The 20,487-nt window shown below is 46.1% G+C and overlaps 1 protein-coding gene across 1 annotated transcript in view; it reads left to right on the forward strand.

Annotated features, from left to right (window-relative positions):
• Positions 1-12,987: 12,987 nt before the first annotated feature.
• Positions 12,988-20,487, forward strand: part of slc8a2a (solute carrier family 8 member 2a) — a 137,182-nt gene continuing 129,682 nt past the window's right edge. Inside the window, exon 1 of the mRNA XM_084319909.1 lies at positions 12,988-13,113. The gene's annotated coding sequence lies outside the window, so the exon portion shown is untranslated. The remainder of the gene's footprint in view (positions 13,114-20,487) is intronic.

Here is a 20,487-nt window from a genome sequence, read left to right on the forward strand (position 1 = left end):
TGTTGAGAACCGCTGGTCTAGACTGACGTGTAGATCTTCTCAGTACTGGTGTTGAAGGTGTCTGGTCAGCTGGTGGTGGCAAGTTTGTCAGCCCAGCTGTCGGTGGTGCTGCTGTGGTGCAAACTTCGTCATCAGCTATTGACCGTTCTCCAAGTGTCTCTGGTGTTTTCAACAAGCTTCGTCGATTCCTTCTTAGGACTTGACCCTCTTCTGTTCTGACGGTGTAGGATCTAGGACCCACTTCCTCCAGAACTGTGGCTCTCCTGTCCCAGTATTTAGAATCCTGTAGTCTCACTGTGTCACGCCGTGACAGTGGTACTAGACCTTTTGAGACTTTGTCATAGTTTGTTTTCTGTCTGTTTTGCAGACACTTCTGTTTCTGTCTCACAATGTTATTCTTCTTCTGTTTTGCAGTGCAAGGAAGTGTGGTTTGCAGCCTCCGTCCCATCAGAAGCTCAGCAGGAGACAGTCCATGTTCTAGTGGTGATGCTCTGTAACTCAGTAGAGCTAGATATGGATCAGAACCACTCTCTTTTGCCTTCAGGAGCAGCCTCTTTACTATGCCCACACCTTTCTCTGCTTTACCATTGGATTGGGCATACAGGGGACTTGAGGTTACATGCTGGAAATCATATTCTTCTGCAAAGTTTTGGAACTCCTTACAGTTGTAAGCTGGTCCGTTGTCAGAAACGAGAACCTGGCAAATTCCATGTCTCGCAAAGATAGATTTCATATGTGTAATCACACAAGTAGCTGTCATGCTGGAAAGCAGTGCTATCTCTGGATAGTTAGAAAAATAGTCTATAACCAGTAGATAATTCTTTCCATCCAGGTGGAACAAGTCAGTTCCCACTTTTTGCCAAGGCACCTTAGGTAGGTCTGCAGTTACCATGGGCTCTTTCTGCTGCGTTGTATGGTGTTTCAGACAGGTTACACAGCTCGAGACCATCTTGTCAATGTCTGTGTTGATGCCTGGCCAATACATTGACGTTCTGGCCCTTCTCTTACATTTCTCCATTCCGAGGTGCCCCTCGTGAAGTCTCTTCAACATCTCTTGTCTCAGTGACTGAGGAATGACAATTGTGTTCTTTCTGAGTAACAGTCCATCTATCACACTCAGCTCTGCTCGGATGTTGTAATATTGCTGACAGTCTCCTTTAGGCCAGCTCTCTTTCATATTGGTCATGACCCTCTGTAGCAGGGGGTCCTTCTCCGTTTCTGCTGAAATCTGTTTAGATTTTCTGTCTGACACAGGAAGGGATTTTGCAATCAAGTTCACATGAAATTCAACATCAGCCTCTGTCGAGCTCACAGGTGCGTCACTCTGTGTCGTTGCCCTGGACAGAGCATCAGCCATCACAATGTGTTTACCTGGTGTGTATATCAGCTCGAAATCATAACGTTGCAGCTTCATCATCAGTCTCTGTATGCGTGGTGACATCTCACTGAGGTTTTTCTTTATGATGGAGATCAACGGCTTGTGGTCTGTCTCTGCCACAAATCTTGGTAGGCCATACACATAACTGTGGAATTTTTCAAATCCATAGACTAGTCCTAAACACTCCTTTTCAATTTGTGCATAGCGACATTCAGTTACTGTCATCGTTCTTGATGCATAGGCAACTGGCCTCCAATCATCTCCATCCGCTTGTAGCAGCACCGCTCCAATCCCATTTTTGGATGAGTCAGTGGAAATCTTTATCCTTTTGGACGGGTCAAAAAATGTCAACACTGGCTCCGTTGTGAGCATGGTTTTCAGTGTTGTCCACTCCTCTTCATGACTGTCAGTCCACTTGAAGTCACACTTGTGGTGTAACAGCTGTCTGAGGTGCACTGTCTTGGTTGACAAAGTTGGTATGAACTTTCCAACCAAGTTTATCATTCCCATCATTCTCAACACACCTTGCTTATCCTCAGGTCTCGGCATCTCCACTATAGCTTTCACCTTGCGGATGTCAGGCTCGACACCTGCACTCGAAAGCTTGTCTCCCAGAAAGGTGATTTCTCTCACACCAAACTGGCATTTTGCTCTGTTGAGCTTTAGTCCATGCTTTTTGACATTTTGCAGAACCTTGATGAGTCTCTCATTGTGCTGCTCCAGTGTGGATCCCCACACCACCACATCATCCACATACACTCGTGCTCCCTCTATACCTTCCAGTATGTGCTCCATAGATCTGTGGAACACTTCAGGAGCAGAGCATATTCCAAAAGGCATCCTTTGGAACGAGTAGCGGCCAAACGGTGTATTGAATGTACAGTACTTTGTGCTGTCTTCGTGCAGTTTGATCTGCCAAAAGCCCTGTGAAGCATCCAATTTACTGAAATACTTTGCACCGGCCATTTCACTCGTTATTTCCTCTCTTGTCGGAATCTGATAATGCTCTCTTTTTATGTTTGCATTTAGGTCTTTTGGATCCATGCACAGACGTATATCACCATTTGGCTTCTTGGCACACACCATCGAATTCACCCACTCAGTGGGCTCCTCCACTCTCTTTATCACCCCCAGTGACATCATTCGGTCGAGCTCTTGCTTCACTTTTTCTCTGAGCGGTGTTGGAACCCGCCTGGGAGCATGTATGACTGGCTGTGCATCCTCTTTCAGTTGGATCTTGTAGGTGTATGGTAAGACACCAAACCTTTTGAATACATCAGTATACTGATCCACTATTGTCTCTATGTCATTCTGTGCATTTGTTTTGATGCTATACATCCTCTTGACTAAACCCAATTGTTCACATGCCTCATCTCCCAACAGTGAGTCATGTCCATCTGGAACTATTACACACATGAGGTGATGCTCTTTGCCTTTAACTCTCACCTTCAGTCTGCACATTCCTCTTGTGGGGATGGGCTGTCCATTGTAGGCTTTGAGTGGAATGGGATTAGGACGAATGTGGGGCTTCACTTTCATGTTTCTGATGTGAAGTTCATTTATCATATTAGCCTTTGCTCCTGTATCCAGTTTAAAAGCAATTACAGCTCCATTTATATGCAAGGGCTCGGTCCACTTGTCCTGCTCCACTCTATTCACACTTGTCTGTCTGTCCTCATCCTGTGTCACCATGCCCACAAAGAAGGAATCACACAGGTCATTTTCCTCTACTGTGTGTACACGTTCCCCTCTGCCTTTTTTTTCCTTGGCAAAGCATTGCTTGGAAAAGTGATTTTGTCCTTGACACTTATGGCACATTTTTCCATATGCTGGGTGTAACAGGTTAATATGTCCCTCTTGTGAATTTCGCCAAAACACCCTTTTTTCATTGTTTTGTTTATTATTATTATTTTATTATCAAAAGTCTTTTGTTTTGAAACATCGTCACTTCCTGCCGAAGTGACGTATTTCCCCTCGCGTCTCTCATTTCTGAGCGTGCTTCCCTCTCGCGCCAGTTTCTCTGGAAGTGTTGAGAGGTAAGGACTGCTCTTGATTGATTGATTGATTGAAAAGTTTATTAACAGATTGCAGAATGGGTACAGTACAGCTCAATACATACAATTGTTAAGAGGATGCAGACCTGAGAAAGACTTTCGTCTTGTTTCCATCAGGGTCCCCCATTTTCAATTCATCATATGACACACATGACATACAGATAGACAGTACTGCTACATCTATACATTTATGACATACCAGATTTTCAAATACAGTACTGTTTGTGATACTAAAAAAAATCCAGAAGAAGAGTATATACATTTGACATAGAAACTGTGCATTGGGGGAGGTTGGGTAGGTGGGGTGGGGCTGTACATTGGAGGTGGGGGGGGTGGGGGGACACTGTACATTGGAATACTGACATACATTTGACATGGAAACTGTACATTGGAGGAGGTTGGGTAGGTGGGGTGGGGTTGGGTGGGGCTGTACATTGGAATACTGACAAAGCCATGCTTGGTCTTTATCGTACAACTGGGTTAGGACATTTGTAGGGGCCAGTTTTGAATTGCAGTCTCCCGTAGGTGTTCTTTGAGAGTGTTTTTGAAGGTGGGTAGTGATTTACATTCCTTTACAGCTTTGGGTAGGGCATTCCACATTGTTGTGGCATAATTGCGAAACGTGTTTAGTCCCTTGTTTGAGCCGAATCTGGGTTTTACATGATTTGTGGAGCTCCCTCTGGTGTTATGATCGTGGTATTCACTGACCTTTGGGAAGTATTTTGACATGTACATGGGTACCTTGGTCGTGTAGTGTATCTTGTAGACCAGGCCCATTGCAAGTTGCTGTACTCTGTTGTCTACTCTAAGCCATCCTAGGTTGGCAAAGTGTGCAGGGGTGAGGTGGGTTCTAGGAGTCAGGTCAAGCAGTAGTCTGACTAGTTTGTTTTGAGATGTTTGTAATTTGGTTTTTAGTGCCTTTGAGGTGCTTTGGTACCATGAGGTGCAAGCATAGTCGTAGTACCCTTGAATGAGTGCTCCTGCCAGAGTCTTCAGGGTATTCTTGTTTACCAGGGAGGAGATCCGGTACAAGAATCGAGTTCGTTGATTGACTTTTTTTATTACATTGGATGCCATTTTGTCACAGGAAAGATTAGCCTCTAGGATGGAACCTAGGTAGGTAATTTCATCTTTCCTTGTGACAATATTGTCACCCACTGTAACTGAGAAGCCGTCTGTTTTGCTGAGTTTGTTATTTGTACCGAAGAGAATGGACTCTGTTTTGCCCATGTGTAATGATAGTTTGTTGTCGGTGAGCCATATGCAGATTTTACCTAGTTCCGAGCTGAGGGTTTTTTCAACCTGTAACTTGTTCTTGTCAGAGACCAGCAGGGCTGAGTCGTCCGCAAACAGGAACAAGTTGCAGTCACAAGCTGACGACATGTCATTTGCATAAATTAGGAACAGTAGTGGTCCTAGTATGCTTCCTTGTGGAACACCACAGTTCACTGTGAGGGGGGGGGGGATAGGGTGGCTCTAGACATATCTTTGGGTTAAAAGAGCTTTATAATGGTGTAAATGTGTGGATAAGTTGCAGGGCAATGAACCTGATAATATGTAATAACTATTTATGTTGGAGAGGAACAGTTGTGCACTCTCTGTGAAGTTATTTAGAAGTGACGATGTTTTCTGTGTAACACATTGGGTAGGCCTCAAACCTGACGCTGATATGTCTTCCCATTAGAATCTAAGAACCAAGGCGCCATCTTGTGGCCAAAAGGATAAGACAAGACATTAATTCCTGTGTTGTGTCTGGGTTTTACAGGTAAAGATTGAATCTTATCAGTGGTTTTGTTTATTATTTTAATGTATCTGTTTTAACAGGTGGATGAGTGACCCACATTGTATTATTTTGTATCTGTATTAACAGGTGGATGAGTGACCCATATTGTATTATTTTTGGTATTGAGTTATTGTATTATTCACTCCATGTGCTATTTCAATGTGAATTAAAATGGAGTTTCTCTGGAAGTGTTGAGAGAATCTAAGAACCAAGGCGCCATCTTGTGGCCAAAAGGATAAGACAAGACATTAATTCCTGTGTTGTGTCTGGGTTTTACAGGGTGAATAAACAACCTGAGATCCAGTCCTGCCTGATTATTGACAGTACACCAGAACACAACGCAAGCTAAACCATCGGTTACATTGGTGCCGTCGACCTTCGGATTCATCTGCCATCGATGTCGTCTCGATCGCAGAGGGAAGCTGAAGATCGCCTTCGTTCCAAGTTGGTCACTCTTGGCCGTGTGGGGCATTTTGAATAAGGGTTAAAAAAAAAAAAAAAAAAAAGGAGAAAAGATTGACAACTGAGGAAAGGGGAATAATTACTTCAAAGTGTCGAATAGAATAAAGCAAATACTTTGTTAGATAAGGTTTTATAAAAAAAAAAAAGAGAAAAAAAAGGAGAAAAGGAGAAAAGGCTGAAAAAAAGGAGAATAATTACTTTAAAGTGTCAAATAGGAACATTGGATTATTGGATATTGTGTGACTATATATGTACTTATGTACGTATGATTTTTATTTTTGTATAGTTCTTTGAATTTTTCAATTGTCATGGAACCAGCAGCTAACTCAGAAGGGGCTGGGGTCTCTGAAGGAGAGAGTTTATCTGGGGTGGGCTTTGGGAGAGGTTGGTTTTTGGGTGATGAAGGCCAAACGCCTAGGGTGGGTGGGTTGCAAACCCCACGGTTTTGTTCCACCGGTGACCAGGTCCCCCGGTATGAATTGCCAAGCCCACAAACAGCTTCTCATGTAGATGAAGGCCAAACGCCTAGGGCGGGTGGGTTGCAAACCCCACGGTTTTGTTCCACTGGTGGCCAGGTCCCCCGGTATGAATTACCAAGCCCACAAACAGCTTCTCACGTAGAGTTGAGTGCTCTCATCTCAGAGTTGGCCAGTCAGATTGGTCAGTCGATTGCGACCCAGTTACAGGGTGACAGGGGTGTTAATAGGTCCATGTCAGCAGAGAGCCCTAAATCGGAGCAGAGAGCTCCTGAGTTGAATTTGTCAGGTGTAAAGCTCGTCATGCAGTCCGATGTTAAGGAGCCACCAATTTTCAGGGGCGATGGCAGTGATAAATACTCTGTTCGTGAGTGGGTGGAAGTAATGGGGGTGTATCTTATAAAGAAAAACACACCGAAACACCAACAGTCACAAGAGATACTGTCTAAGCTAATGGGGGGGGGGGGGGGGCGAAAGATGTAGTGAGAATTACGCTACGACACAACCCCACACTCGACCCCATCAAGACTCCCGACCTGATCTTTGACATTCTGAAGCAGCACTTCGGTGAGCTATCCTACTCATCCATGCCCATGGCTGACTTTTATAATATCAAGCCACTGCAGCGGGAGGGAGTGATGGAGTACTGGGTGAGACTGAACAATGCCATTGATATTGCAGACGAGTGTCTAAAGAGGCAGGGGCGTAGTGTGGAGGATCCAGGACGTGAAGTGTCGATGATGTTCATCAAGTACTGTCCAGACCCGGTCCTTTTTAACAGGCTCAGCATCAGAGCGGCTGAAGAATGGTCGACCAGCGAGGTTCAGGAGCGCATCGACAGCCACCAGCGTGAGCTCAGGTCATCGCAAGGCCGTTCTCAAGCCCCGCAGATACATGTACTGAGCCACACCCAGACGGCCATACCACAGCACATAGAGAGACCACCGCCAGTGCATGTCAGCACAGCTTCACATCTCTCAGCTGTCTCAACTGCGGCAGCATACGATGTGGCATCGGTCTCAGCACTCACCCCACAGCTTTCGCCCACAGCAGCCCAGTTCATTCTGGCTCCAACAGCCGCTCTCACTCCACAACTTCCCCAGGTGCTAATCGCCCCTCACCCGGTACCAGTGGCCACTGCTCAACCTGGTTTTGAGCCAGGTCATCGCCAGCCGGCTCCGGGCCTCACTGCAGAGGCCGACGTAGATGCCATGCGTGCTCTATTCAGCCTCTTGGGTCGCATGATGACACAGCAGAATGTGCAGGTGGCAGCCCATGCACCGGCACCGGCCCCGCCAAGACAGTTTGCTCCGGGTCCTTTTCAGACGAGGAACTGCCGGGTCTGCGGTGATACCGGCCACTCCACGCTCATGCACTGCAGGAGAGAGAATCTGTGCCTCTCATGCTTCACTCCAGGTCATTGGAAGAGAGACTGCAACAGGCGTGGACAGAGGCAGTCAGGTCAGGGCGACCCCAGTCGGGATCAGCCTTCGGGAAACTAGAACACCCACACTCAGAGAGGGGCAGTGTGGGGGGTGGACAGCAGACCCTCAGTGAAGATGAGTCAAGTCTCGAGCTTCTCTATGTTAACACCTGTTCAGCCATGCCAGAATGCGAAGTCGTGGTTCAAAGATCAGCAGAGGTGCCAGCTTTCAGTGAATTGTTCTACACTCAGGTCACAGTGAATGACAGAGTTGGACTGAAGGGCATGATTGATTCAGGATCCATGGCTTGCACCCTGAATGAGGAGGCAGAATGTAAGCTCAGAGAAGCTGGGGCCCTAGTGGGAGAACCTCAGTCAGCAGGAAGGATTATGCTGGTTGGCTGTGGAGGAAAACAGACCCACCCCAAATACATATATGACTTAACACTGACCATCTACGGAGTGAAATGCTTCGTCCCTGTTCTAGTGGTCCCAGGTCAGCGCGATGACCTCATCATCGGATCAAACGTTCTCAAGCACCTAATGAGTGTCATGAAAGGTAGTGACACCTACTGGAAACTCATATCTGTGGCAGGCAAGCATTCGCCTCCTGATCATGAGCAGTTCTTGGATATGATGTCATGTACCACCAGATGGAGGGGAGACGAGGCCCCCGACAGGATCGGCACTGTGAAGTTACCCCATGCCATCACGCTGCTCCCTCAACGCGAATACCTGGTGTGGGGCAGGCTGCCCAGCAATGTGCCAGTGTCTCCAGGAAGCACAGTCATCGTGGAGCCTTGCACCTCTAAGGCCAGACCAAGAGACGTGCTTGTTGGGCGGGTTATCACGCCAATGTGGGGAGATCGGTGGGTGCCTGTGAAGATGACCAACCTCTCACCCAGACCAATCACCCTGAAACGCAACTCCAAGGTCGCAGATGTCTCACCTTGCCTTGCGGTGGAAGACCTAGACATCCAGCAGGGCTCCTGCACGATGGAGGCAGGAAGGCCAGGACAGGGTATCAGGCCGGCTGCCACAGCTACCGACCTCAGGGACAGGCTCTCCACCCTCGGATTGAGTGCCCTCGACATCGACTCGTGCCACGCCAGCTTCCATTCTAAGAAGGAGCTTGTTGAGCTTGTCGAAGAGTATCAGGATATATTCTCCAGGCACTCACTTGACTGCAGCAAAGCAGAGGGGTTTGTGCATCGCATCCGCCTGACAGATGACCGGCCGTTCCGCATGCCATACAGGAGAGTGCCCCCTGCCCACTATGAACATCTCCGGCAGGTGCTCACAGGGATGGAGGAGATGGACATCATCCGCAAATCCATCAGCGAATATGCATCTCCCCTCGTCATGGTTTGGAAGAAGGATGGTGGGCTGAGGATTTGTACAGATTTCAGATGGCTGAATGCTCGGACTCTGAAGGATGCCCATCCGCTTCCAAGCCGACTGTCTGGCAGCTCTCGGAGGCAATGCCTTCTTCAGCACAATGGACCTAACCTCCGGGTTTTACAACGTCCCCATGTGCGAGGAAGACAAAAAGTACACTGCCTTCACGACACCTATTGGCCTGTACGAATACAACAGAATGCCACAGGGACTCTGCAACAGTCCAGCTTCCTTTATGCGGATGATGTTGGATATCTTTGGCAGTCTCAACTTCACCAGTTTGCTCTGCTACCTGGATGACCTCCTTGTATTTGGCCCCACCGAAGAGGAAGCCCTTAGCAGGCTGCGAGTGGTCTTCCAGAAGCTGAGGGGCAGTAATCTCAAGCTGAGTCCGAAGAAATGTCATCTTCTGCGGGAGTCAGTCAAGTTCCTTGGTCATGTAATCGACCGGAGTGGTGTTGCTGTGGATCCAACAAAGGTGGATGTGATTTCTAACATGCCAAGGGAGGCCGTAATGGAGGAGGATGGCTGTACTCCCTCCGTGAAGAGGCTTAGGTCCTTCTTGGGCATGGTATTTTTTTACCAGAGCTTCATCCCTGGATGCTCCGCCATCGCCAAGCCTCTGTTTGCCCTGACAGGGGGCCAGAAGAGGAAGGGCCGTGGTGGAAGGAGTGCCGGCATGTTCAGGAAGTTGACCGCAGCAGACTGGAGTCCTGCATGTGAGGAAGCCTTTCATAGGCTCAAGAGGGAGCTCCTCAGCTGTGCTGTGCTGGCTCATCCAGACTTTTCGAGGCCCTTCATCTTGTCTGTCGATGCATCTCTGGACGGACTAGGGGCAGTCTTGTCACAGCTACCCGCTGGAGAGGATAAGGCACGCCCCATCGCCTTTGCCAGCAAAAGCCTCAGCAAGTCGCAGCAGAGATATCCCACCTATCGTCTTGAATTCTTGGCTTTGAAGTGGAGCGTTACGGAGAAGTTCAGTCACTGGCTGAAAGGGCACGGCTTCACGGTGTGGACTGACAACAACCCACTCACCCACATACTGACGAAGCCCAAGCTTGACGCCTATGAACAGCGATGGGTGGACAAGTTGTCGGCCTACAACTTCGACTTGAAATACATCCCAGGTCCAAAGAATGTTGTTGCAGACGCACTCAGCCGTGACCCCTTCACTTCTCCCATCAGCAGGCGTCTCATTCAGGAACCCTACAGTAGCTTGGTGCATGAAGCAGAGGGTGAAGAAGCTGGCAGAGTGCAGGATGCTTTCAGGCTTAGCATCCAGCATGTTCAGGTGGTCCAGGGATCTGAGTCCGCACCGGACATGGCTGGTTCCTGCGGCTCCTCTGAAGTAAGGGCTGCCCTGCTGCATCACAGTGACTGGACGGCTACTGCAGAGAACAGGGCTACTTGCCTCGTTCACCAGGTACAGCAGCTGCAACCTGCTGGTCAAGATACCTTGCCTTCATTCACCTTACGTGAGCTGGAGGATCACCAGCTTCAAGATTCTGCCATCGCCGGTGTGCTGCCATTCGTTGTCCGCAAGCGACGTCCTTCCAGGCGGGAGAGAATTGGTATAGATGCAATATCACTGGCTGTGCTGAAACATTGGGAGAAGCTCAAGGTCCGAGACAGTGTCTTGTACAGGGAGACAAGATACCCAGTAAGCAAGATAAAGAGGCTTCAGTTGGTGCTGCCGGCAAGTCTGATGGACAAGGCGTTGGAGGGAGTGCATGATTTGGCAGGACACCAAGGTCGGGCCAGAACCCTCCATCTGGCAAGGCAACGTTTCTTCTGGCCTAACATGGAGAGGGATGTGAAGGAGTACGTTCGGTGCTGTGAGAGGTGTGTGCTTGCTATTTGTAATGTTTCTGTCCATCAATGAAGAAACTGGGGTTCTTTCAATATCATTTATTTAGGTCCTGGTAGTAGTTAGGTAGCATACAACAGGTAGGTAGGTAACGTACACGTCAACTTGCAACAGGTGTCTCATTATCATAGTTATACAGACTGTGTAGTGGTGTGGTCCATGTACCCTGGTAGATGGGGCCATCTAGTGGTTAGTATAAATCACCACAGGCAGCATGTCAAAGTGTCCTTGAGCAAGACACTTAACCCCTAATTGCTCCCGATGTGCAGGTTGGCACCTTGCATGGTTGCCTCTGCCGTCGGTGTGTGAATGTGTGAATGAATGGGTAAAATGTGAGGAACAAATTGTAATAAAAGCGCTATATAAATGCAGCCATTTACCATTTAAAGGGGCATCCCCGAGCGCCCAGAGGGCTCCAGCATGTGACTTGCCCCTAGTGTTGCATGCTCTATGTCTGCCTCCTTTTGAGCCCTTACTACAGGCAGAGCTAAGGTGGTTGTCAGCTAAGGCTGCGTTTCTCCTTGCCATCAGGTCAGTGAAACGTGTAGGTGAGCTACAGTGTGACAGAGAGTGACTCATGTCTGAGGTGTCACGCTGTGGCTAAATACAGCGTTCCTCCCAAAGGTGCTCTCACACGGGCACCTAAAGCAGCCTATCCAGCTGGCGCAGAGTGTAACTGAGGTTCTATGAATCCTGGATGAACGCCAGAGCGCTCGTCACTCTGAATCCTTGTGAATGCGTGAGAAGATTCTGTAGGAACCGAGCCGCTGATGACCCTGGAAGATATACCCTAGCTCAGGTCATCAGGGCCCAGGAGTTCAAAACTTGTAATCCCTATCTGATTGGATCAGATTTGTATTCATTCATTTCAACTCATTATGAATTGAAAATGGGGGCCCCTGATGTAAACAAGACGAAAGTCTTTCTCTGGTCTGCATCCCCTTAACAATTGTGTGTATTGAGCTGTACTGTACTGTACCCATTCTGCAATCTGTTAATAAACATTTCCAATCAATCAGTCAATAGGGATTCAATGTTTTGAACTCCTGGGCCCAGGGGTCACATGTGACTGTGTTGGTATAAATACTCGACCATTGCAATAAGGAAGATTCAGTGCTTTAAGCACCGCCTCTGGTGGTAATCCAGGATTCATAGAACCTCAGTTACATACTTAACTATCGTTTTAGGTACTGATTATAGGTTACGTTATTATACCTAACATTACACTGCACTGTACTGTCTGTCTATCATCAGGCATATAAAGCTGCCTATAGACCCTTTTCACAGTGGCCATTTTGACATAGCATAGCAATGCAAACAGAGGTGTAACTAAATAAAATTAAAGGTAGAATCTGTAATGCTGTCAAACAGAAACCTGTAGCCAAAAGAGCCCTGATTGGTATTACATTTGTTTACTTTGTTGATTTGTTTTAGTCTGATGTGTGGGTTGGAGTTGAGTAGGGGTGGGGTTGCTTTTGCTGACCACAATTCAACCTCTGCCAAGAGGTCTGAATAAATTCACAGTATCATTTACTAAACTCCAACCGACACATCATTCCATTCTATTTTGTTGATGAACCAGTTGATGAACAAATAAAACAATTTCACAGGCTTCTTTGTTAATTTTGTTAGGGTGCCAAAGATTTTCAAAGGCACTGTACATGATAAAAACAATATATATATATATATATATATATATATATATATATATATATATATATATATATATATATATATATATATATACAAATACATACATACATGCATATAACCATATACACACATACACACTTACATAGTAGCAATAAAGTATTTAAGAATTTTTTTAAATAATAATAATAGAAATATGAACAATAAAGCTCATGGAAAATGCAACCTCTTCGTTCACAAAACGGGAATTGATTTTCATAAACACAGACTGCCACACGTCGCATTCTATGATGAGACCGTGGGTCATCCCATCACATCAGGCACATCAGTCTCCACATTCCTCAAACTCAAGCCATAACCCACACGCTCTTCTAGTCAGTGGTCCATTTTGTGCCAATGAAAGTACCTGGTTTCGCGGCTGCGCAGTTCCCCTCTGAGTGCACGGCTCACCCGCATGGATTCCAGCAGCATCGTTAGTTCGGGAATGTGAGTTAACGGGAAAGTGTGTCTAGTGTGAGTGCATCTGTTCGTGGAGTCGGGGATAGTTTTTCACCGGTGATCTGTTTTTGAGTGTTTCTGACGCAATGACAGCCCTTCGAAGACTTTTGCCATAGGAGAAAAGGTAAGAACGTATTGTTAGACTAGAATAAACCAACAGGTGCGTAAAATAATAGCCATTGCGTGGGCCGTTACACACATGCCGACACAGTAGTCGAACAATATTTTAGACCGGTAAAGAGAAATGCAGGCAAAACGAAGTCAAAAAGTCCAGAAAAGTCAACTTTATTGTCAATTTTCTATTGTGCAAGACATAAAGAAAGTTGAAATAATTTAAACAGTGTAACAGTACTATATACCTGTATGTCATGTATGTCCCTAGGATATGCCATAAATGTACTGCGGTCAAGTGAGCCGGTATAAATGTCATGATGTCATGTATGTTGTGTATGTCATAAATGTCACTATGAATTGAAAATGGGGGACCCTGATGTAAACAAGACAAACGTCTTTCTCTGGTCTGCATCCCCTTATCAATTGTATGTATTGAGCTTGAGCCATACTGTATTGTTTGTACCCATTCTGCAATCTGTTAAATAAAGTTTTCATTCATTCATTCATTCATTCAAACAACAAGTAAAAATTTCACAATACAAAACACACAATATACAGGACTGCATATGAGATAATAAATTAGAAAGAGCTAAAATGAGCTTAGTGCAAATGTTAGCAGCAGTAGTACTGAGTAAAGTAAAGTGGCAGTGTCTGTGTATATAAAAGTATAAATTAAAAGCTTCTTACCACATCATCAACTTTGTCTGTCGCTGCGCGCATCCCATCTGTGCTTGTGACATTCTGCCACAACGTGATAACTTGGAGCAACGTGTTGTTATTTCATTACAATTGAGGTTATCAATAGCTTGTGATTTTCATTCATGAAAGTAATCACAGACTGTTTCATATTGCAGTTTGTGCAATGCCCTCTATGACGCATGGTGATGGTGAATATGTTATTCATAAGTTATTCTTCAAGCGCATCATGGCAACTCACCCATCAATCATTTAGGCTACAATTTCTTTGGATATATGTTTAGACCTCAAAGAGACCTGCAGTGCAGAACTGAAGGTAATTCTGAACTTTATTACACATTATTAAGCCAATTATTATTATTATTATTATTATTATTACAGACAAACTGTTTCCAAGTTAATCAATCTTTCAACGCTATTCACGATCAAGCCTGCTATTCATACATTGGCCTCATATGACAAAATAGTCAATAATCTATTGACCATTGACAATTAGCCAACATGTGATTTAATTCTATCCTCTCAAAACTGATGCGGTGTGTCTATTTCCCCCAGCCTCAATTTAGATGTTACAACCAACACCTGGAATTTATTTTAGATGACAACTCTCCACCTTATCTTCAGAAACAACCAAAACAATGTCGTGCCTCAGTTGTAGTCACTCTATAGTACCTATATGGTTGGGAGTTATAACCCACACAACATGTATTGATCTCTACGAGCTCCTGCTGGAGTGACATAGCTCTTATCTGACGTGTTGTAGCTGAGAATTAAGATAAGATAATATAAGATAAGATGAGCTAAGATAACACATTCCTTTATTGATCCCCTTGGTGAAATGCAGGTGTATAGCAGCAAGGAGGTAGGTACATGCAGGGTAATAATAGAAGAGACAATCAAAATAAACACATCAGATAGAAGGTATAGAACAAGATAGACTACGAGTAGAAAGAATGAAAATAGAGGTGAGGTTCTGGTTAGGAAGATGTGAGGTAAGATAAGATAAGATATTCCTTTATTAATCCCCTTGGGACTATGCAGGTATGATGCCTGCTTAATGAGTAGACGCCTGCTTTGTGAGTATACTTAGAACATACTTGCCTGCTGTACTGTAGCTTAATGCGTGGTGTCAAGTTGGGGACCCCAAACTGTTGTCCGAGGGGAAGTTGTGATTGGAGGATCAAGATTGGAGGGTGTGGTTTGAGGCAGCTTTTTTCCCCCGTCATCTCATCCTGGGACCCCGGCTCATTGAAATATATCCCAAACATATGACCCCTCCTTCTTCTGGTACGTCGGGGACCACGGTGTGCCCTCCTCATGGCGGGACACCGGCCTCCTCGACGAGCGCACAGCCCGTCCGCTCGTCTGCCTCTCCGGCGCGGACCGCCCCTGACACCTGTCAGTACAAGGTCAAGAGCTTCCATTTAACGGACATGAAAAGCGCCATTCATCCAGCAGAGCGGGGGCACTATACGGCGCCCCCCCCCCCCCCCAACCAACCCATCTCCTGTGCCCCGCGTAACCCCCGGCAACCCACACGCCCGTTAGAGGTGGTGATGTACGAGACATGAGGTGTTGACTGCAGGATATGGACCCCCCCCCCCACACACACACACACACACACACACACACACACACACACACACACACACACACACACACACACCTCACACACACACACACACACCTACACACACCTCACACACACACACACACACACACACACACACACACACACACACACACACCAGCACCAATCTCCATAATGATTGCTTATGCACCTGATATCATAGGTATCACTCAATACCAAACAATATGATGCTTCCCTACTATGGCTCTTCTAGTTTTAGTGTTAAAGGGGAACAACGCACATTTTTTTTTAAATCTCTTTCTAACCTGAACAGGAAACATTGACCATATTCACACAGCGGACATTTTGCTCAGGTTGGGATTCCTTTTCACCTCACAACCTGAGCATGACATAAGAGCAAAATGGCCGCTGTGTGAATACGGTAAATTCTCTGGCTTCTCTCTCACACATGTACCATGATGAACATGTCACACAGCCTGCTAAATGAAATGCATGAGTTTTGAGGGGATGAGTTACACGGTCTCATCAGAAAAAGTTAATAAAGTACTTATCAACCACAGGAGAACATGTACATAATATACATTATTAATATATTTACATACTGTATCGGCAAAAGTCTTATGTACAAAACAAAAAAATAGAAACTCTGTGACCGGGGATCGAACCAGCAGTCACTGTGGTAGTATGCGAGTGCTTTTACCACTACACTACCTAAACACAGCCATCTTATGCTTATAGTTAGGGTTAAGGTTTGTTTTAATAAGGGTTAGGTTTATGGTTATGGTTAGGTTTAAGGTTAGTTTTAAGGTTCATTTAGCGGTTATGTAAGGGATAATGTATAGCTACGAGGTCATTGTCGCAAAATAATTGACCGACACAGAGTTTAAAATACAGAGGCGCAGCGCCGAGGTGTTTTAAACGTCAGTGAAGGTCAATTATTTTGCGACAATGATCGAGTATAGCTATACATTATCCCGCTTATTACATGGCTAACTTACTAACAAATATACCTAATTCATTGTACACCATCGACAAGATGAGATCAAATGCAAACGCAGTTGTTCTGTGGCTCTGTCAGTCCAAATAAAGTGATTATTATTATCGGCAGTCGGCAGGTCTGTGGTCTGATTGCACTGATGACTGAGTGCAGCTGTGCATATGCTGAGCAGCACTGATACAGTGTGTGTAGTGGGCTTGATTGCGAACAGCTGCGCACAGCGGTCATTATTGCTTGGCAGAGGTCCGTTATCGTGTGATAACGGACCTCTGACGCGCGCTATTGACCAATCACAAGCAAGCATTTCGGCGATTGTGAAAACGCCATGTAATAAGACTAGTTAATAGTAGTTAGGCAATAGTGTGGTTAGGGTTAGGGTTATGGTTTGGGTGAGGCTGTCAGAAAAGTGTGTTTCGGTAGTGTCGAGTTAAAAACACCAACCTACCAACGTAGTGCCCGGCAGGCAAATTTATACATTTTCTGAAAATGTAAAAAAGTTGACATTGTTTGAATATATAATATGTTATTATTACTAGTAATACGTACACATTGTACACTGTCGATACAATACGTAAATATATTACTTACAGCTAGAACATAACACACGTTTTTTCTTGTGGTCGATTAGCATTTTATTTACATACTTTAAGCGAGAACGGGGTGCGTCATGGGCATCTAAACACACTGGCAGAGAAAACAGGGCATGACAGGGTGAAGCAGCTAAATAAGTAATCCAACACTAAAGCTCCCTGGCACTTATAATGAAATGCAACCCTCCATGTATGTGTCATTTCAAGTAAACCAATGCTCCAGCATTGTATGCATGCAATTACACATGGCCAATCATACTGGTGGTGCCCTATAGGACAAAGGGGGCAAAGAGGGAAGAGCTATATAGGACCTCACGTTTCTCTCACATTTCATCACAGATCAATCACACTCCTTTTCCACCTGACAACATGGAACACGTTCCGTTCCGGTTCGCGCACCTGATTTTCAACCATTAATTAAGAGCACTTTTGACCGCAAATGAAATTATTCGTAACCCGGAAAGTTGGTTCCCAGCTGGAACCAAAAAATAGAAGCGTTTCCCTGCAAACTATGTTGGGCGCGTGTCATACTCTGCAGGTCGGAAAGAGAGGATGGAGAAGAAGGTAACTTTAAATACTCAACCTACATGAAACTGTTGTACAATATTGATGTGATTTTTAACTGTTCAGAGCACTTTTGACAAAAAAATGTTTGATTCGGAAACCAAAAAGTCATACTCTGCAGGTCGGAAAAATACTCGACCTACATGAAACTGTTGTGACAGTACAATATTGATGTAACTAAGAGATTCACTGGGGAAATTATAGGCATTTCACCTACAACACGAGGCTGACTCAGGCGTGGGCAGTGTTGCCAGAGAGCCGATTGCAGGAGTTGATGACGTATCCTTGATCACAACGGTTCCGCTCAAAACTGGTGGAAAATGTGGGCTGGGTCGCTAGATACTAGATAGCACCAAGAATCCTGAACGGAACCGGTTCAAGAAGCAGAAGTAATGTGGTGGAAAAGGGGTGTCAGTAGAAAAGGGGTGTCAGTAGAAAAGGGGTGTCAGTAGAAAAGGGGTGTCAGTAGAAAAGGGGTGTCAGTAGAAAAGGGGTGTCAGTGGAAAAGGGGTGTCAGTAGTCTGGATCACAGGACTGAGACTGTGGGTATCAGCATTGGCCATTGGCCGAATATTTCAGTCTGAATTCTCCTCTCCTTCCACTATCCACAACACTATTTTGCCACCTGGGCACCGTCGCTGCATCCTGGTCTCAGCGCCGCTCAGGAACATTGTGATCATTGCTTTTAAAGAAATACAAACAAGCCAGAGTGTTTTCCCCTATAGAGTAATGTTAATAGGTTCAGCCAGACCTCTCTCTGGTGCTGGCACAGCACTAACATAGTGTGGAGAGAGGTCTGGGCACAGCGCTAACATAGTGTGGAGAGAGGTATGGCACAGCGCTAACATAGTGTGGAGAGAGGTCTGGGCACAGCGCTAACATAGTGTGGAGAGAGGTCTGGCACAGTGCTAACATAGTGTGGAGAGGGAGAGGTATGGCACAGTGCTAACATAGTGTGGAGAGGGAGAGGTATGGCACAGTGCTAACATAGTGTGGAGAGAGGTCTGGCACAGTGCTAACATAGTGTGGAGAGAGGTATGGCACAGCGCTAACATAGTGTGGAGAGAGGTCTGGCACAGTGCTAACATAGTGTGGAGAGGGAGAGGTATGGCACAGTGCTAACATAGTGTGGAGAGAGGTATGGCACAGTGCTAACATAGTGTGGAGAGAGGTATGGCACAGTGCTAACATAGTGTGGAGAGAGGTCTGGGCACAGTGCTAACATAGTGTGGAGAGAGGTATGGCACAGTGCTAACATAGTGTGGAGAGAGGTCTGGGCACAGTGCTAACATAGTGTGGAGAGAGGTCTGGCACAGTGCTAACATAGTGTGGAGAGAGAGAGGTCTGGGCACAGTGCTAACATAGTGTGGAGAGAGAGAGGTATGGCACAGCGCTAACATAGTGTGGAGAGAGAGAGGTCTGGCACAGCGCTAACATAGTGTGGAGAGAGAGAGGTCTGGCACAGCGCTAACATAGTGTGGAGAGAGAGAGGTCTGGCACAGTGCTAACATAGTGTGGAGAGAGGTATGGCACAGTGCTAACATAGTGTGGAGAGAGAGAGGTATGGCACAGTGCTAACATAGTGTGGAGAGAGAGAGGTATGGCACAGTGCTAACATAGTGTGGAGAGAGGTATGGCACAGCGCTAACATAGTGTGGAGAGAGGTCTGGCACAGTGCTAACATAGTGTGGAGAGAGGTATGGCACAGTGCTAACATAGTGTGGAGAGAGGTATGGCACAGTGCTAACATAGTGTGGAGAGAGGTATGGCACAGCGCTAACATAGTGTGGAGAGAGAGAGGTCTGGCACAGCGCTAACATAGTGTGGAGAGAGAGAGGTCTGGCACAGCGCTAACATAGTGTGGAGAGAGAGAGGTATGGCACAGTGCTAACATAGTGTGGAGAGAGGTATGGCACATTGGCACAGAGGTATGGCACAGTGCTAACATAGTGTGGAGAGAGAGAGGTCTGGCACAGTGCTAACATAGTGTGGAGAGAGAGAGGTATGGCACAGTGCTAACATAGTGTGGAGAGAGGTATGGCACAGCGCTAACATAGTGTGGAGAGAGGTCTGGCACAGCGCTAACATAGTGTGGAGAGGTATGGCACATTGGCACAGCGCTAACATAGTGTGGAGAGAGGTCTGGCACAGCGCTAACATAGTGTGGATAGGTATGGCACATTGGCACAGTGCTAACATAGTCTGGAGAGAGGTCTGGCACAGCGCTAACATAGTGTGGAGAGAGAGGTATGGCACAGCGCTAACATAGTGTGGAGAGGTATGGCACATTGGCACAGAGGTATGGCACAGCGCTAACATAGTGTGGAGAGGTATGGCACATTGGCACAGAGGTATGGCACAGCGCTAACATAGTGTGGAGAGAGGTCTGGCACAGCACTAACATAGTGTGGAGAGGTATGGCACATTGGCACAGAGGTATCATGGCACAGCGCTAACATAGTGTGGAGAGAGGTCTGGCACAGCACTAACATAGTGTGGAGAGGTATGGCACATTGGCACAGCGCTAACATAGTGTGGAGAGAGGTCTGGCTACGCGAGACTAGGGTGTTAGTGGAGCTGTATTGGTAATTTCTAGAGCACTTTTCAACCCTGTCCTTCAGAGAACCCTACGGCTGAAGACAGGTCTCCTTCCCCCTGGTTGAGAGAGTGCTTGTCTGACTGTTTTCCATTCGACGTGTTCACTATTAAGACACACCACCGAAGATACCTCAAAATAACGGTTTACGATTGCTGTCCGCTTTTGGCACAGTCGAGGGAATTCAGTTCTAGGTGATGACTGTTGTTTGTTCACAGAACACTCTTAAGTGGCTCGATGGGACAGCACACTGGAAAGAATGGATTTGTCATGTTGTTTGAATGTGACGCAACTTTTAGTTAGCAGCACGAGTATTATTATTATGATTCTCAATGTTATTATTACTTTAA

The sequence above is a fragment of the Notolepis coatsorum genome, assembly GCF_963971535.1.
Source record: "Notolepis coatsorum genome assembly, chromosome: 8".
Classification (NCBI taxonomy): domain Eukaryota; kingdom Metazoa; phylum Chordata; class Actinopteri; order Aulopiformes; family Paralepididae; genus Notolepis; species Notolepis coatsorum.